The 18,691-nt window shown below is 32.2% G+C and overlaps 1 protein-coding gene across 4 annotated transcripts in view; it reads right to left on the bottom strand.

The window, feature by feature from the left end:
* LOC143062965 (ecdysone receptor-like) overlaps window positions 1-18,691 on the bottom strand; it is a 121,226-nt gene that overhangs the window by 59,188 nt on the left and 43,347 nt on the right. The window contains exon 1 of one of the 4 annotated variants that reach the window (XM_076234840.1): window positions 9,597-9,705. The exons of the other annotated variants lie outside the window; for them this stretch is intronic. The gene's annotated coding sequence lies outside the window, so the exon portion shown is untranslated. Of the gene's footprint in view, window positions 1-9,596; window positions 9,706-18,691 lie in introns of those variants that run through there. 4 annotated transcript variants of the gene reach the window in all.

Raw genomic sequence — 18,691 nt, 5'->3', positions numbered from 1 at the left:
CTAAGATTTACGAAAAATGGTTAAAAATTGACTATAAAGGGCAATAACTCCTAAAGGGGTCAACTGACCATGTCAGTCATGTTGACTTATTTGTAAATCTTACTTTGCTGAACATTATTGCTGTTTACTGTTTTTCTCTATCTATAATAATATTCAAGATAATAACCAACTATAGGCTCTAAAGAGCCTGTGTCGCTCACCTTGGTCTATGTGCATATTAAACAAAGGACACAGATGGATTCATGACAAAATTGTGTTTTGCTGATAGTGATGTGTTTGTAGATCTTACTTTACTGAACATTCTTGGTACTTAGAATTTTCTCTATCTATAATAAACTTGGACCTTTAGATACAGTGAAAAATATTTTGTAAAAATTTACAAAAATTTACCAAATTGGTGAAAATTGTTAAAAATTGAATAAAATGGGCAACAACTCCTTAAGTGGTCAACTGACGATTTTGGTCATGTTGACTTATTTCTAGATCTTACTTAGCTGAACATTATTGCTGTTTACAGTTTATCTCTATCTATAACAATATTCAAGATAATAACCAAAAACAGCAAAATTTCCTTAAAATTACTAATTCAGGGGCAGCAACCCAACAACAGGTTATCCGATTTATCTGAAAATTTCAGGGCAGATAGATCTTGACCTGTTACACAATTTTACCCCTGTCAGATTTGCTCTAAATGCTTTGGTTTTTGAGTTATAAGCCCAAAACTGCATTTTACCCCTATGTTCTATTTTTAGCCATGGCGGCCATCTTGGATGGTTGGCCGGGTCACCGGACACATTTTTTAAACAAGATACCCCAATGATGATTTTGGCCAAGTTTGGTGTAATTTGGCCAAGTAGTTTCAGAGGAGAAGATGTAAAAGATTACTAAGATTTACGAAAAATGGTTAAAAATTGACTATAAAGGGCAATAACTCCTAAAGGGGTCAACTGACCATTTCGGTCATGTTGACTTATTTGTAAATATTACTTTGCTGAACATTATTGCTGTTTACAGTTTATCTCTATCTATAATAATATTCAAGATAATAACCAAAAACAGCAAAATTTCCTTAAAATTACTAATTCAGGGGCAGCAACCCAACAACAGGTTATCCGATTTATCTGAAAATTTCAGGGCAGATAGATCTTGACCTGTTAGACAAGTTTACCCCATGTCAGATTTGCTCTAAATGCTTTGGTTTTTGAGTTATAAGCCAAAAACTGCATTTTACCCCTATGTTCTATTTTTAGCCATGGCGGCCATCTCGGATGGTTGGCCGGGTCACCAGACACATTTTTTAAACTAGATACCCCAATGATGATTTTGGCCAAGTTTGGTGTAATTTGGCCCAGTAGTTTCAGAGGAGAAGATTTTTGTAAAAGTTAACGACGCCAGACGACGACGGACGACGGACGACGGACGACGGACGCCAAGTGATGGGAAAAGCTCACTTGGCCCTTTGGGCCAGGTGAGCTAAAAACGGCAAAATTTCCTTAAAATTACTAATTCAGGGGCAGCAACCCAACAACGGGTTATCCGATTCATCTGAAAATTTCAGGGCTGATAGATCTTGACCTGATAAACAATTCTACCCCATGTCAGATTTGCTCTAAATGCTTTGGTTTTTGAGTTATAAGCCAAAAACTGCATTTTACCCCTATGTTCTATTTTTAGCCATGGCGGCCATCTTGGATGGTTGGCCGGGTCACTGGACACATTTTTTAAACTAAATACCCCAATGATGATTGTGGCCAAGTTTGGTTTAATTTGGCCCAGTAGTTTCAGAGGAGAAGATTTTTGTAAAAGTTAACGACGACGACAGACGACGACGGACGACGCTGGACGCCGGACGCGAAGTGATGCGAAAAGCTCACTTGGCCTTTTAGGCCAGGTGAGCTAAAACTAGAGGGTCCAAGGACCCTGTGTCGCTCACCTGATATTTTTATTTACAATTGATGCATGATAAATGCAACTGTTGTACTGTCGTTTAGTTTCAGAGATATAATACTAAAAAGTGCATTTGAAACCTGTTTTATTTCAGCCATGTGGGCAGGCAGGGTCATCATACACAGTGGTACCTGGATATCCTAGTGGTGATTTAAACCAAGTTTGTTTAAATTTGACAGTTGTTTCAAGGGAAAATTTTGTAAAATTTATCTAACGAGAAATGCAAAGTAATGAGAAAGTTGTGAAGTTGTTTTGTTGTTGCGCAACCCCCTGCTCCCCTTTGCCAAAAAAAAACAACAAAAAGGTAATAAAAAATTATCATATAAGGGCAATCTATCCTATTAATGATTTCTGCAAAATTCAGTTGATTGTGCAAGGGTTGTATAGCCAGCTGAGGTCGTTAAAAACTCTCTTTTGTTGCAGATAGATCTTGACCTGATAAACAATTTTACCACATGTCAGATTTGCTCTAAATGCTTTGGTTTTTGAGTGATAAGCCCAAACTGCATTTTACCCCTATGTTCTATTTTTAGCCATGGCAGCCATCTTGGTTGGTTGGGCGGGTCATCGGACACAATTTTTAAACTAGATACTCGAATGATGATTGTGGCCAAGTTTGGTTTAATTTGGCCCATTAGTTTCAGAGGAGAAGATTTTTGTAAAAGATAACTAAGATTTACGAAAAATGGTTAAAAATTGACTATAAAGGTCAATAACTCCTAAAGGGGTCAACAGACCATTTTGGTCATACTGACTTATTTGTAGATCTTACTTTGCTGAACATTTTTGCTGTTTACAATTTATCTCTATCTATAATAATATTCAAGATAATAACCAAAAACAGCAAAATTTCCTTAAAATTACCAATTCAGGGGCAGCAACCTATCAACGGGTTGTCCGATTCATCTCAAAAATTCAGGGCAGATAGATCTGGACCTGATAAACAATTTTACCCCCATGTCAGATTTGCTCTAAATGCTTTGGTTTTTGAGTGATAAGCCAAAAACTGCATTTTACCCCTATGTTCTATTTTTAGCCATGGCAGCCATCTTGGTTAGTTGGCCAGGTCACCGGACACAATTTTTAAACTAGATACCCGAATGATGATTGTGGCCAAGTTTGGTTTAATTTGGTCCAGTGGTTTCAGAGGAGAAGATTTTTGTAAAAGATTACTAAGATTTACGAAAAATGGTTAAAAATTGACTATAAAGGGCAATAACTCCTAAAGGGGTCAACAGATCATTTTGGTCATGTTGACTTATTTGTAGATCTTACTTTGCTGAACATTTTTGCTGTTACAGTTTATCTCTATCTATAATAATATTCAAGATAATAACCAAAAACAGCAAAATTTCCTTAAAATTACCAATTCAGGGGCAGCAACCTATCAACGGGTTGTCCGATTCATCTCAAAATTTCAGGGCAGATAGATCTTGACCTGATTAACAATTTTAACCCCATGTCAGATTTGCTCTAAATGCTTTGGTTTTTGAGTTATAAGCCAAAAACTGCATTTTACCCCTTTGTTCTATTTTTAGCCATGGCGGCCATCTTGGTTGGTTGGCCGCGTCACCGGACACAATTTTTAAACTAGATACCCCAATGATGATTGTGGCCAAGTTTGGTAAAAATTGGCCCAGTAGTTTCAGAGGAGAAGATTTTTGTAAAAGCTAACGACGGACGACGACGGACGACGGACGACGGACGCCAAGTGATGAGAAAAGCTCACTTGGCCCTTCGGGCCAGGTGAGCTAAAAAATGGATGATGTATAAAAATCTTCTTCTTCCAAAACAACAACAAGTTGTTCTCACATCTCTGTTTATTTTAAACCCCTTGGCAGCCCCCTCATTAATATGCATTGAATTATATAAACACTTCACCACAAAATATCTCAATGATCTATATTTAGTCTGTATTAATCAATCACATTTCAAGGGCACATGGTCTACCAGTTCTTTAAATACAAGCCCACAGTATCAGTTGTAAGACTATACCCTCTACACAATACTTAAGATATTCTTTTGACATGTGATCACTTTACCCTTAATTAAACAAACACAGTAGACCTTGTAAATATTTTTTAATGTCGGTCACCTCCTTTGCGATGAACTTACAGCCAAAGGTCAACCATCCAAACATATAAGATAAAAAAAAATAAAATGGCAAACTGATAGGACAGGATCCAGTCAACATGTGTCCTATTATTTATTCTTAACATGTCTTAAATTATGTAGTTTTTAGAAATAAAAACTGCATCAAAGAGACAACAGTGGAAACATTTTTTTTTTATTTATTTAAAGAAATAACATAATTTTCATTTTTATTCTAACAAATAAATGTGACATTATTTTCACTCATTTTCTGTCATTTCATAATAATTATTTTCATGATTTCACCCAAAACTTATAAAAAACTTTATTGATTAACTAATGAACAATTCAAGGGGAAATGATTTGCAAAAAGTATACTATATCAAAACTCTTATTTGGTGCAACATTATCTGTCTTATTGTTTGTATTTGTCCCTTCCATACAACATTTAATGTTTAATATGTTTTGCACTAATAAACAGAGTATATTGTCTTTATTACATGTTTGATGTTAAAGGTTCAGATGTACTCCAAATCATGCTTATTCCAATTAATGTCTCTTATGGGACAAATATACATGTACTGTTATTCCAATTAATGTCTCTCATGGGACACAGATACATGTATTATTATTTCAATTAAGGTTTCTCAAGGGACAAAGACATCGGTACAAGTTATTCCTAGGCTATTAATTTCTCTCATGGGACAAAGATACATGTACAAGTTATTCCAATTAATGTATCTCAAGGGACAATGATACATGTACAAGTTATTCCAATTAATGTCTATCATTGGACAAAGATACATGTACAAGTTATTCCAATTAATGTCTCTCATGGGACAAAGATACATGTACAAGTTATTTCAATTAATGTATCTCAAGGGACAATGATACATGTACAAGTTATTCCAATTAATGTCTCTCATGGGACAAAAATACATGTACAAAGTTATTCCAATTAATGTATCTCAAGGGACAATGACACATGTACAAGTTATTCCAATTGATGTCTCTTAAGGGACAATGATATATGTACAAGTTATTCAAATTAATGTCTATCATGGGACAATGATACCTGTACAAGTTATTCCAATCAATGTCTTTCTTGGGACAAAGATACATGTACAAGTTATTCCAATTAATGTCTATCAAGGGACAATGATACATGTACAAGTTATTCCAATTAATGTATCTCAAGGTACAATGATACATGTACAAGTTATTCCAATTAATGTCTCTCATGGGACAAAGATACATGTACAAGTTATTCCAATTAATGTCTCTCATGGGACAATGATGCATGTTCATTTATTTCAATTAGGACATCTCATTCAACAAATATTCATGTACAGTTATTTCAATTAATGTCTCTCATAGGACAAAGATACATGTACAATTATTTCAATTAATGTCTCTCATGGGACAAAGATACATGTACTGTTATTTCAATTAATGTCTCTCATTGGACAAAGATACATGTAAAGTTATTCAAATAAGGTCCCTCATAGGACAAAGATACATGTACAGTTATTCCAATTAATGTCTCTCATGGGACAAAGATACATGTACTCTTATTCCAATTAATGTCTCTCATAGGACAAAGATACATGTACAGTTACTTCAATTAATGTCTATCATGGGACAAAGATACATGTACAGTTATTTCAATTTATGTCTCTCATTGGACAAATATACATGTTCTGTTATTCCAATTAATATCTCTCATTGGACAAATATGCACGTGCTGTTATTCCAATTAATATCTCTCATTGGACAAATATACATGTTCTGTTATTCCAATTAATATCTCTCATTGGACAAATATGCATGTGCTGTTATTCCAATTAATGTCTCTCATGGGACAAAGATGCATGTACTGATATTTCAATGAACATGATGAATGTCTCTCATCGGACAAAGATACATGTAAAGTTATTCAAATAAGGTCCCTCATGGGACAAAGATACATGTACATGTTATTCCAATTAATGTCTATCATGGGACAAAGATACATGTACTGTTATTTCAATTAATGTCTCTCATGGGACAAAGATACATGTAAAGTTATTCAAATAAGGTCCCTCATGGGACAAAGATACATGTACTGTTATTCCAATTAAGGTCTCTCATGGGACAATGATACATATACAGTTATCTCAATTAAAGTCTTTCAAAGGACAAATATACATATACAGTTATTTCAATAAAGTTCTGTCAAAGATACATGTACTATAATTCATACTTGTGACTTCTATTATCAAGTACATACAAAGTATTCTTACTGGTACAATGTATGATTGACAGGATATATTTCCCAGTACTTAAGTAGCAGTATATGGTTGAAATCAACAGGTATAAACTTGGGGAGGTAGAGTTTGGAATAAATTAAGCCTTGCTATTAAAAACTGTATATAATAATGAGACAAAAAGGTAATTTAAGGTCAAATCTATTCTTCAATTTGGAATAATTTAAATTATTTTTAGCTATGCAAATTATTTCAAGTATTTATTATTTGTTGGATTAACAAATTATGATTTATTTCTAGTAAACTCCCAACGTTTGAAAAAATTAAAAAGCGTAATTAATCATTCCTCCTCCATGTTTTTCAAATAGCCAATGAACAACTAATAAAATTTAAAGTACAAAATATACCATGATTCATCAAAAGACGGGTCAACTAACTATGTCATTTTTATGAAGTAAATACATCATAATTTAATTAAACAAAGGAAAATAAAAAATAAAACACCTGCAAAAATATACTTATTATTAAAAACAACATTTCTACGAGATACGAAATGAACTTACACATTTTGGCGTTACTTCCGTGATAGTTTGTAAGCATTTAAAGTTGTTGACCAGCTATTACTAGCCAGTCATGCTTGGCTGATTTCTATATCTATCAAGGCCAATGGCCAGCTTGTTTAGAACATGTTTGATAGTCACTGGTTGCCAGTGGCTAAATCTGTATATCAAAATTTCCAGCAATTATGAAAGTGTTTAAATTTCAAGCTTTAAATATTGTATTAGTTTAAAAAAAAAAAAAAAAAAAACTTATTTAGAAGACTATTAATCATGTTAATAATCAAAGGTTTGGGCAAAATATACCTAAAAACCTTAGGAGTTGTTTAAATAAAAGCAATTCAAACTATACTTGCATGTGCTTTTAGACAGTGAATAATTTCTAGACCAATGCTTAGACCAAAGTGTGAAAATTCAGTTATTGTAAGAAATTTAATCTTACTTTTTGTTTTTTTATCTTTTTGCAACTAATAACATGAATAATATCCAAGCGATAAGTTCATAAAAAAAAGTTGATGTTGCCATTTATGATGTCAATAAATGTTTTGGGGTAAAATTCTAAATGGATTGTTTTTTAATAAAAAAGACTTTGGAGGCTGGATATATGTTCTCAAATCAGATTCAGGTCATCAAAAATAGATCCTTAAGGTGTTATATGCACACAGCAGACATTAATCGACAGCAGGTGTTCTAAAATGTCTGAAAACATACATCATTTTAAGCATGTACATCTTTGAAACACTTAACATGGTTCCCTAAGGTGTCCCATTGTGATGCAACAAGTGTCCCCCTTTTATGGAAGCTACATATATCATAAATTATATGAAATTTCTGGTGAAATTTTTTTCAAACTTATTTTTTGTTAGTAGAGCTATAGCCATTTTTTTTCATAGCAACTACTAAAATATTTGTAAATAGAAAGGGTTTAGTTTTAGCACATTTAATCATATGAGTTATATTTTTTAAATTGGTACTTTATTTAGAATGACACTAATCAATAGTTATGAACTGGTTGATAGGTCATTGCCATTAAGAGTATTATATAACACTGATGACCTCAGACTAATGGCCTCAGAAACAATTCAATCAATTTTTATCTAATTTTGTATCTAATATGTTTATGAAACAGACAACTGATTGGCAAGCAAATGCAGAGTCAAAAGTTGAAAATGCTGGGGCGTATAAGATAGTAATCTTGGCAAACATGAAAAAACAAACAAACAGCAAACTAAAACTAGCTCCTGCCATAATATCAGCACTTGTTTTAATTTTTCACATGAAAAACCAGAATGCCAGAAAATTTGCCTACAAGTCATAAATCAAATGGAAAGAATAAAATTTTAATCACTTCAATAATAAGCCACCGAACATGCATGACATGCCTAAAACATAAAGATTCAGTAAAAAAGATAGAAATTTGCTAAAATTTATGGCGAAAAACTCATTTAAAGCAATAAAAGCACTGTTGTTAATTCCTTTGCTTTTTGTGTTTTTATTTTGCATGTACTGATTTTGATTTATAGATGGATACCCCAATCCTTTGTTTTTCTAATAACTAGATGCACATACATATGTTTATATGAGAAGTGTACCTGTTTAACTTAAAGGATGAAATATTCTGATACTCAGCTGTATGATTGATTGATTGATTATTGGTTGTTTAACTTCCAGTGGCTTAGCTGTTTGATGCTATTGATGGTTAACACTAAGAATGTTTAAACCTAAACAACCTTGGAAAAAATTAACCCACCAAAATAAAGAGAATAGTATTAAAGGATTACTGACAGAAAAGAAAATTCAAACCTGCTGAGCAAAGATGTGAAATACCTTTTAAGAGTCACTTTGCCTAAAATTTAACTGTCAAGAGCAGATAAATAGTGTATTGCATGAGATTGGTTGGCGAAATTTGTTTCTCTAATGATTTTTAGAGGATATACAGACAATCTTATCCTTCTCTTTTGAATGATCTGCAACAAGATGTGATCTTTCTATGTGACATCATCAGGCATGGTCGCCTTTTTTTCATGAGGTCACAATAGGAAATTTGGAAGAAAGCAAGTAAATTTGACTTCATAATCAAATTTTGATGAATGAAGAACTGAGATCAAATGAAACACACATTGATTTAATAAAACAACAGGTCAAGAAAAGGATAAATCGTGTAAGAACAAGAGAAACTTATTTTCACAACTTGTCTAGACAACTATAAATGTTTTAAAGGCTTTTTTTCTTGGAGTGTTTGTTATTTTATTATTTAGCTAGGAAACTATGCCTCTGTTTGATAAACATGTACTGTAAATAATTACTGTGTATCAAAAAAACATTGAATAATAATTTCTCTCCATAAAATTTAAAAAATTTCAACATGTTCAAATTAAAAATTCTCCTGATTGCTGTAAAACAACAAATTCTTACTGATAGTTATTCTGAGTTAACCCCTTTCTAACCAAATTCATCGCTTTTTATTTTTGGGATTCATTCATTTATTCATGTACTTATATATAAAGCAAAATTCCAGTTTTAAATAATGGCAACTGCTTCTGTTTGAGTTATTTTTGAACTTATGTAAGTCGCAAAAATAAGTTTGTTTAAAGTATACAAAAGATCAGAGTTTAAAGTAAGGGTTATGATAACAATATTTTCATTGTAGCCAAAAAATATCAAATTAGGTTATAGTCCTGTCAAAAAATATTTTAGACAGAAAAAAACAACCCAAGGGTAGAAACTAAATGTGACTTATACATAAAAATCTTACCTTGTTTCATTTTAAGTATATATATTAAAATAATAAATTTCCAATTTTTATTATCCGCAAATGTACTTTTGTGTTAGATAGCAATTTAATCCCTTGAATTAGAAAACTTTTGACTGTTTATATTCGTTGAGGCAAATTTTAGTCACTCTCTTTAATATGTAATCCCATTAACTTCTTGTCTTAAGAAGTTGACCATTAAAAATTCCTAATTAAAAAAATTGGTCCAGAGTTAGTGTCCTTCAATGTCCAGAGGTCCATTGGTCTGAGGGTTATTCATCCCTAAGTTGAGTGACCACTATATTAACAATTATATTGACCAGTCTACCTGTGTGTAAACAAATTGGTCAAGAACTAAAGGTGTGTATAGAAGTTTACACATAAAGGCCAGTAGGTCATGATATAGTATAAGCCTGGTCAATTTCTATACCATGGGGTCATATTCAGGTCATCTTTATTGTATGGTCATCAATGTGGAGCTTACTAACTAAACATAGTACAAAGAGGTGAAGGTCAAGGATAAAATCTTGATAAAAAGTGCAGATTACCAGCTCTGCTATAATTATACCAAAGTAATAAATAGGATATTCATAACCTTAGAAATTGATTTTAATATAAAATATTACATATAGTCAGTCTGTGTCAGAAAGCTAAAAAACTTTATGGTCTGATGGAAACACAATGTGAAACAAAATGTGAAAAGAGGTTATAGAAAAGAGCATGGGTTGTGTATCAAAAATTGTAACCATAGGCTTTCTTTTCAGCTTTCAATTTTTCACATTTGTCGGAGGACATGAAATTGTGTAAATTCAAGGCAAATTATCTATGCTTCTCTCAATGCAATCAGATAATTTTTTTAATATATTGTTATATGTATTCAGATATTCTTTATTATTTCATCTTCCAAAACATGAATAATTATTTCTATAGACTATACATTATATCGGTAAATACTTTTTAAATTGATTTCATAACCAGAAGCACATACCAGTAATAGAATTTTCTCAATAAATTACATACTAGCTAATGTTTGACATTACTTAGCATATAGGTGCAAATGACAAAATATAATGGCCAGAAAGGTCAGATGATATTTTACCAAATCTTAGCAATTGACAAAAACAAAAATCAGTGGATATAAAATTACGCCTGCAAATCAGGAAGCAATTAATATTATCTTTTGATAAATAAATTTAATTATTTAAATTTTATTAAGATGTGTTTTAATATTTCTTTTCTTTTAATGACTTTTATAATATGATTGAAATGGCCTTCAAACGGATTGGTTACTCCAAGGACTATTAGGGATAGTTTGAATGAAATTCTTATTGATTGGATAAAATATTATTTTTCAACTTTAAAATATCAACATGAAAAACTTAATTTTCACTAGTAAAAGGGTAATAGCTTTTCTAATCAAAGTAATTGAAATCACTAAATTTGCATTAAAATTTCATTTAAATCAGATGTGCATTTAGAGAGGGGGAAAAAATTGGTTGAATATATAGGAAAAGACTGAAGCATGACTGGAGCAGACCTCTTAGGCAGTAACTGTCTGGAGGGAAAAAAATAATGAAAGGAACCATACTTTCAAGGGAACTAACTCCAAACTTTCAAAAGTCTTCATGTAAAGAATTTGTACTGTCTACAGCAAGGATAGGAGTATGCAATGTAGTGATGAGAAACAAATACAGTATGATGAAATTCTGTTCCCCTTTTAAGTGTAGAATCATGATTTTTTTAAAGATATTTTAAGGTAAATTCACTGTTTACTGCCATCTTGTATTGTACAATAGCAGTACTCAATTTGTCTAGTTCTATGCTTAAATCTTTAAATTTTTAGACAGATTTGCAATTTTTTTTTGTAAGACTATTAATTTAATACAGAAACTAGAGGCTCTAAAGAGCCTGTGTCGCTCACCTTGGTCTATGTGCATATTAAACAAAGGACACAAATGGATTCATGACAAAATTGTATTTTGGTGATGGTGATGTGTTTGAAGTTCTTACTTTACTGAACGATTTTGCTTCTTACAATTATATCTATAATGAACTTTTCCCATTAGTAACAGAGAACTATATTTGGTAAAAATTTACATAAATTTACCAAATTAATGAAAATTGTTAAAAATTGACTATAAAGGGCAATAACTCCTTAAGGGGTCAATTGACCATTTAGGTCATGTTGACTTATTTGTAGATCTTACTTTGCTGAACATTATTGCTGTTTACAGTTTATTGCTATCTATAATAGTATTCAAGATAACCAAAAACAGCAAAATTTCTTTAAAAATTACCAATTGGAGGGCAGCAACCCAACAACCAGTTGTCCAATTCATCTGAAAAATTCAGGGCAGATAGATATTGACTTGATTAACAATTTAACTTCTTGTCAGATTTGCTCTAGATGCTTTGGTTTCATAGTTATAAGCCAGAAACTGCATTTTACCCCTATGTTCTATTTTTAGCCGTGGCGGCCATCTTGGTTGAATGGCCAGGTCATCGGACACATTTTTCAAACTAGATACCCCAAAGACGATTGTGGCCTAGTAGTTTCAGTGGAGATTTTGTAAAAGATTACTTAGATTTATGAAAAATGGTTAAAGATTGACTATAAAGGGCAATTACTCCTAAAGGGGTCAACTGACCATTTTGGTCATGCTGACTTATTTGTAGATCTTACTTTGCTGAACATTATTGCTGTTTACAATTTATCTCTATCTATAATAATATTCAAGATAATAACCAAAAACAGCAAAATTTCCTCAAAATTACCAATTCAGGGGCAGCAACCCAACAACCGATTGACCGATTCATCTGAAAATTTCAGGGCAGATAGATCTTGACCTGATAAACATTTATATCCCCATGTCAGATTTCCTCAAAATGCTTTGGTTTTTGAGTTATAAGCCAAAAACTGCATTTTACCCCTATGTTCTATTTTTAGCGGTGGCGGCCATCTTGGTTGGTTGACCAGGTCACGCCACACATTTTTTAAACTAGATACCCCAAAGATGATTGTGGCCAAGTTTGAATTAATTTAACCCAGTAGTTTCAGAGGAGAAGCTTTTTGTAAAAGATTACTTTAATTTACGAAAAATGGTTAAAAATTGACTATAAAGGGCAATAACTCCTAAACCGGTCAACTGACAATTTTGGTCATGTTGACTTATTTGTAGATCTTACTTTGCTGAACATTATTGCTGTTAACAGTTTATCTCTATCTATAATAATATTCAAGATAATAACCAAAAACAGCAAAATTTCCTCAAAATTACCAATTCAGGGGCAGCAACCCAACAACCCATTGACCGATTCATTTGAAAATTTCAGAGAAGATAGATCTTGACCTGATAAACATTTTTATCCCATGTCAGATTTCCTCAAAATGCTTTGTTTTTTGAGTTATAAGCCAAAAACTGCATTTTACCCCTATGTTCTATTTTTAGCGGTGGCGGCCATCTTGGTTGGTTGACCAGGTCACGCCACACATTTTTTAAACTAGATAGCCCAAAGATGATTGTGGCCAAGTTTGAATTAATTTGGCCCAGTAGTTTCAGAGGAGAAGATTTTTGTAAAAGATTACTTTAATTTACGAAAAATGGTTAAAAATTGACTATAAAGGGCAATAACTCCTAAACGGGTCAACTGACCATTTTGGTCATGTTGACTTATTTATAGATCTTACTTTGCTGAACATTATTGCTGTTTACAGTTTATCTCTATCTATAATAATATTCAAGATAATAACCAAAAACAGCAAAATTTCCTCAAAATTACCAATTCAGGGGCAGCAACCCAACAACCCATTGACCGATTCATCTGAAAATTTCAGAGAAGATAGATCTTGACCTGATAAACATTTTTATCCCATGTCAGATTTCCTCAAAATGCTTTGTTTTTTGAGTTATAAGCCAAAAACCGCATTTTACCCCTATGTTCTATTTTTAGCGGTGGCGGCCATCTTGGTTGGTTGACCAGGTCACGCCACACATTTTTTAAACTAGATAGCCCAAAGATGATTGTGGCCAAGTTTGAATTTATTTGGCCCAGTAGTTTCAGAGGAGAAGATTTTTGTAAAAGATTACTTTAATTTACGAAAAATGGTTAAAAATTGACTATAAAGGGCAATAACTCCTAAACGGGTCAACTGACCATTTTGGTCATGTTGACTTATTTGTAGATCTTACTTTGCTGAACATTATTGCTGTTTACAGTTTATCTCTATCTATAATAATATTCAAGATAATAACCAAAAACGGCAAAATTTCCTCAAAATTACCAATTCAGGGGCAGCAACCCAACAACCGATTGACCGATTCATCTGAAAATTTCAGGGCAGATAGATCTTGACCTGATAAACATTTTTACCCCATGTCAGATTTGCTATAAATGCTTTGGTTTTTGAGTTATAAGCCAAAAACTGCATTTTACCCCTATGTTCTATTTTTAGCCGTGGCGGCCATCTTGGTTGGTTGACCGGGTCACGCCACACATTTTTTAAACTAGATACCCCAATAATGATTGTGGCCAAGTTTGGTTTGATTTGGCCCAGTAGTTTCAGAGGAGAAGATTTTTGTAAAAGTTAACGACGACGGACGACGACGACGGACGCCGGACGCCGGACGACGACGACGGACGCCGGACGCAAAGTGATGGGAATAGCTCACTTGGCCCTTCGGGCCAGGTGAGCTAAAAATGAACATTTATTGAATAATCTAAAATGTTTTAAACAAAATTAAATATTTATGCTTTTTAAAGAATCATTTTTTTTTTAATTTGACCATCTTGAGGGTAGATAACTCTTATAGTAAAATGTTTATACTGGAATGATAGTGAAATTTTGAATTTTATACTTGTAGCAAGAAAACAAGTTTGGTGACATCATTATTTTCTCAAAGCACATTATAATGAAACATATCTTCTCATATTTTGTTGTGTTTTACATGAACAATTTATATAAATTTTGGTAATTTTGCATGATTGGTAGATAGAAAAATAACATGGTGCATAACCCATACTTTTTGTATACTATAATTTTGAAAAAAGCATTGAAAAATCTTCATTTGGCAAAGTATAAAAAAATTCTATTTGAGGAAATATATATATACCAATGATCCATCTTAATACTTATATCGTTTTTTACAGAATACAATTTGTTACAGATACTAACAATTTGATAACAATTATCATTTTTCTTCATCTCTAGTAAAATAATTCTTTGAAATATACAATTTTACATAGAAAGTTAGGTATTTTATACAGCCAATTCTCTGTACAAATATAAAAATAAGAAGATTTGGTATGATTACCAATGGAACAGCTCTCCACAAGACACCAAATGACATAGAAGATAGCAACTATATGTCACAGTATGGGGTTCAACAATTAGTAAGACCTATACAGCATATATAGCAATCTATAAAAGGCCCTGGAATGACAAAGGTAAACAGTTCAAACAAGAAAAATAACAGCCTAATTTATGGACAAAACATTAAATGAAAAACAAATATGATTTACAACTACAAAGGGCAACCATTGAATTACAGGGACTCTTTTCTATAAATAATATCTTACAATTAAAAAGATCGAAATAATCATGATTTTTCTAATAAGATTTTTTTGTGAAATGAGTCGCTGGATTCTAACTTGGGACAGGCACCTACAAAAATCTGAACTATTGACAGAGAACATCCTGGTTAAGTCCATACAGCTGTAGGCTACTTTCTGTTGATTAACCATTACTATTATAGTCATATTTTACAACAGTTATGTCTAGCCCCAAGTTTCTGACTGGACAATATCGCTATAAGTAATCACATTTTTATGGCTTTATGTTTGATGTAATATTGTTGGGAAATTCTCATAAATTAAGCTGAGACTTTTATGCAATATTAGAAGTTGTTGGTCCAGTAATTATGAGGGTCTGGATGGGGTTATGTAATAGAAAATAATGGGCAAAAGGAACAGAATTATGGGCAAATTAATACAGAAAAGAGAATACCAGTAATGGGCAAAAAGATAAGAGAAAAGAAAATAATGGCCAAAAAGATAAGAGTAAAGAAAATAATGGCCAAAAAGATAAGAGAAAAGAAAATAATGGCCAAAAAGATAAGAGAAAAGAAAATAATGGCCAAAAAGATAAACGAAAAGAGAATAATGGCCAAAAAGATAAGAGTAAAGAAAATAATGGCCAAAAAGATAAGAGAAAAGAAAATAATGGCCAAAAAGATAAGAGAAAAGAAAATAATGGCCAAAAAGATAAACGAAAAGAGAATAATGGCCAAAAAGATAAAGAAAAGTGAATAATGGCAAAAAAGATTAAAGAAAAGAGAATTACAAATAACTGGCAAAGAAATAAAGAACAGGGAATAATGGCAAAAAAAAAAGAAAAGAACATTCATGCCGTGTCCATGATTTCATTCCATTTGGCGTTCTCTAAAAGTTTCTGTCAACAATGCATTTAGTCATATTTCTGAAATTATCTGTATTAAAGCTTTAGATTCAACTATGCATATCATTAAATATAGTAAGCTACAAAAAGACCCTGGATGACAATTTGTGAAACCAACAAAAGAAAACAGCAAAACCATTTAGCTCACAATAAAAATAAGGCCAAGGAAAGTAAATTAGCATCCCTATGTCTAGAATTCTTCAACTTTTCTTGCAAATGAGACAATAAAACAAATTTGCTATCGAAAAAGACACTATTTTTTTTAATCTTTTTTAATCGAAAGAAAATAAACCTACACGAACAACTACAATTATATAAAACACCTTATAAGTTAAGTCAATACATCTTACACATTAGATATAAGAAAAGCATTTTGTAGATGTATTCTTACAGAATGAATTGACCTAAATCTTAATAAAAAATGACTGTCTGATCCAATATTATAGATTACGATAAATCATTTTCTAGAAACCATAAAAAATCCCATGTCACTGCATTTTCCACAGATATTTCCTGACATACTAATATTCGACTAATATTCAATAAGTGTCAAATAAGTTCAAGCTTCAATAAATATTGTTAAATTGTCTGGAGAATATAACACTGGTTAATGGTCTAGAAAAAATATTAATAAATTCCTGAATTTTACAAAACTGTAGACATAATGATATTTGACAAATTCAATATTTCATGCAGCATTTGATTTTCTTTTGCTCATGTATTTCAAAGGTCAGCGAGATAAAGTTCAAAGTTTAAGGACACAAATATATTCCACATGCTTTGTTGGTAAACTTTCAGACCAGTCATTTAGCAATGGGACATCTAAGTTAAAGATGATTGTCTGATCTAATTTCTTGAGAAAATAATCTTATGAAATTCAGCATTATCATTTAAAAGATGTGTAAAAAAATCATTTTTTTAAGAGGAATAACTCGTACAAGGAGTCAGTGATAATCTTGTTAGGGTCAATTATAATTTTTAAAACTTCAGCTAATTACTTTTATGTTCAATTTCTAGCCATGGTGGTGATGTTTTTGTTGTTTAGGAAAGAACCAATAACTTCCTCTTAGAAAACAATGCTATAAAATACTGACCTACAAAACAATGTTTTAAACTATTTATTTATAAATAGATATAGGAAAATGTGATATGAGTGCCAATGAGAACTCTCCATCCAAGTAAAAATTTATAAAAGCAAACCATTATAGGTCAAGGTACAGCCTTCAACACGGAGCCTTGGCTCACACCAAACAGCAAGCTATAAAGGGCCCCAAAAATTACTAGTGTAAAAACATTCAAACAGGAAAACCAACCGTCTAATCTATATAAAAACGAGAAATGAGAAACATTTATGAACCACATAAACAGACAACAACCACTGAACATCAGATTCCTGACCTAGGACAGATGCAACCAATTGCAGTGGGATTAAACGTTTTAATGGTACCAAACCTTCTCCCTTTTCTGAAACAATAGTATAACATCACAACACAGAAACACACTACAAAATATCAATTGGAAGGCTTAACTCAATCAAAAAAATCTATTTATGATAGAAGTTTTCATGTCAAAGTTAGACCTTCTAAATCAGTGACTCATATTACAGTTAAGTCATTATTTTGTTTGAAACTCATGTCAAAGACATCAAATACCAGGAGCTGGATGGTTAGTATAAATTTTTATTTCACACCCTCACTTCATACTAACAACCTTTCACTTGAGCAATTTGTTAAAATATTTAACCAGTTGACCAGTTTGTGGGAGAAAAATTCATACAGCAATTTGATAAACTGTTTTAGCTATTGCTATATACATATGAGATACCATAAAGGTTACTGGTGATAACTTTCACTGTACAACACTTTCTGTCTTTTATAATTTTCAAGTGACTAAGGACTTTATGGTGTGCAGTGCTCTCCACAGAAAGTCAAATGAAAGTATGTTCAGTGGACTGCGAAATTGGGGTCAAAAGTCTAATTTGGTTTTAAAATTAGAAAGATCATATCATAAGCAACAAGTGTACTAAGTTTCAAGTTGATTGAACTTCAGCTTCATCAAAAACTACCTTGACCAAAAACTTTAACCTGAAACTCTCACTTTCATTTTCTATGTTCAGTGGACCATGAATTTGGGGTCAAAAGTCTTATTTGACTTTAAAATGAGAAAGATCATCTATAAGCAACAAGTGTACTAAGTTTCAAGTTGATTGAACTTCAGCTTCATCAAAATATACCTTGACCAAAAACTTGAACCTGAAACTCCCACTTTCATTTTCTATGTTCAGTGGACCGTGAAATTGGGGTCAAAAGTCTAATTTGGCTGTAAAATTAGAAAGATCATATCATAAGCAACAAGTGTACTAAGTTTCAAGTTGATTGGACTTCAGTTTCATCATAAACTACCTTGACCAAAGCAAAAATTTAACCTGAACGGACGGACGAACGAACGGAGCCACAGACCAGAAAACATAATACCCCTCTACTATCGTAGGTGGGGCATAAAAAAGAAGATGTGGTATGATTGCCAATGAGACAACTGTCCACAAGAGACAAAAATGACAGAAATTAACAACTGTAGGTCACTGAACAGCCTTCAACAATGAGAAAAGCCCATACCACAAAGTCAGCTATAAAAGGCTCGGAAA

This window comes from Mytilus galloprovincialis, chromosome 2 (genome assembly GCF_965363235.1).
Source record: "Mytilus galloprovincialis chromosome 2, xbMytGall1.hap1.1, whole genome shotgun sequence".
Taxonomy (NCBI): Eukaryota; Metazoa; Mollusca; class Bivalvia; order Mytilida; family Mytilidae; genus Mytilus; species Mytilus galloprovincialis.
The sequence above is the reverse complement of the archived record's forward strand: the minus strand, read 5'-3'. Positions and strand labels throughout refer to the sequence as shown.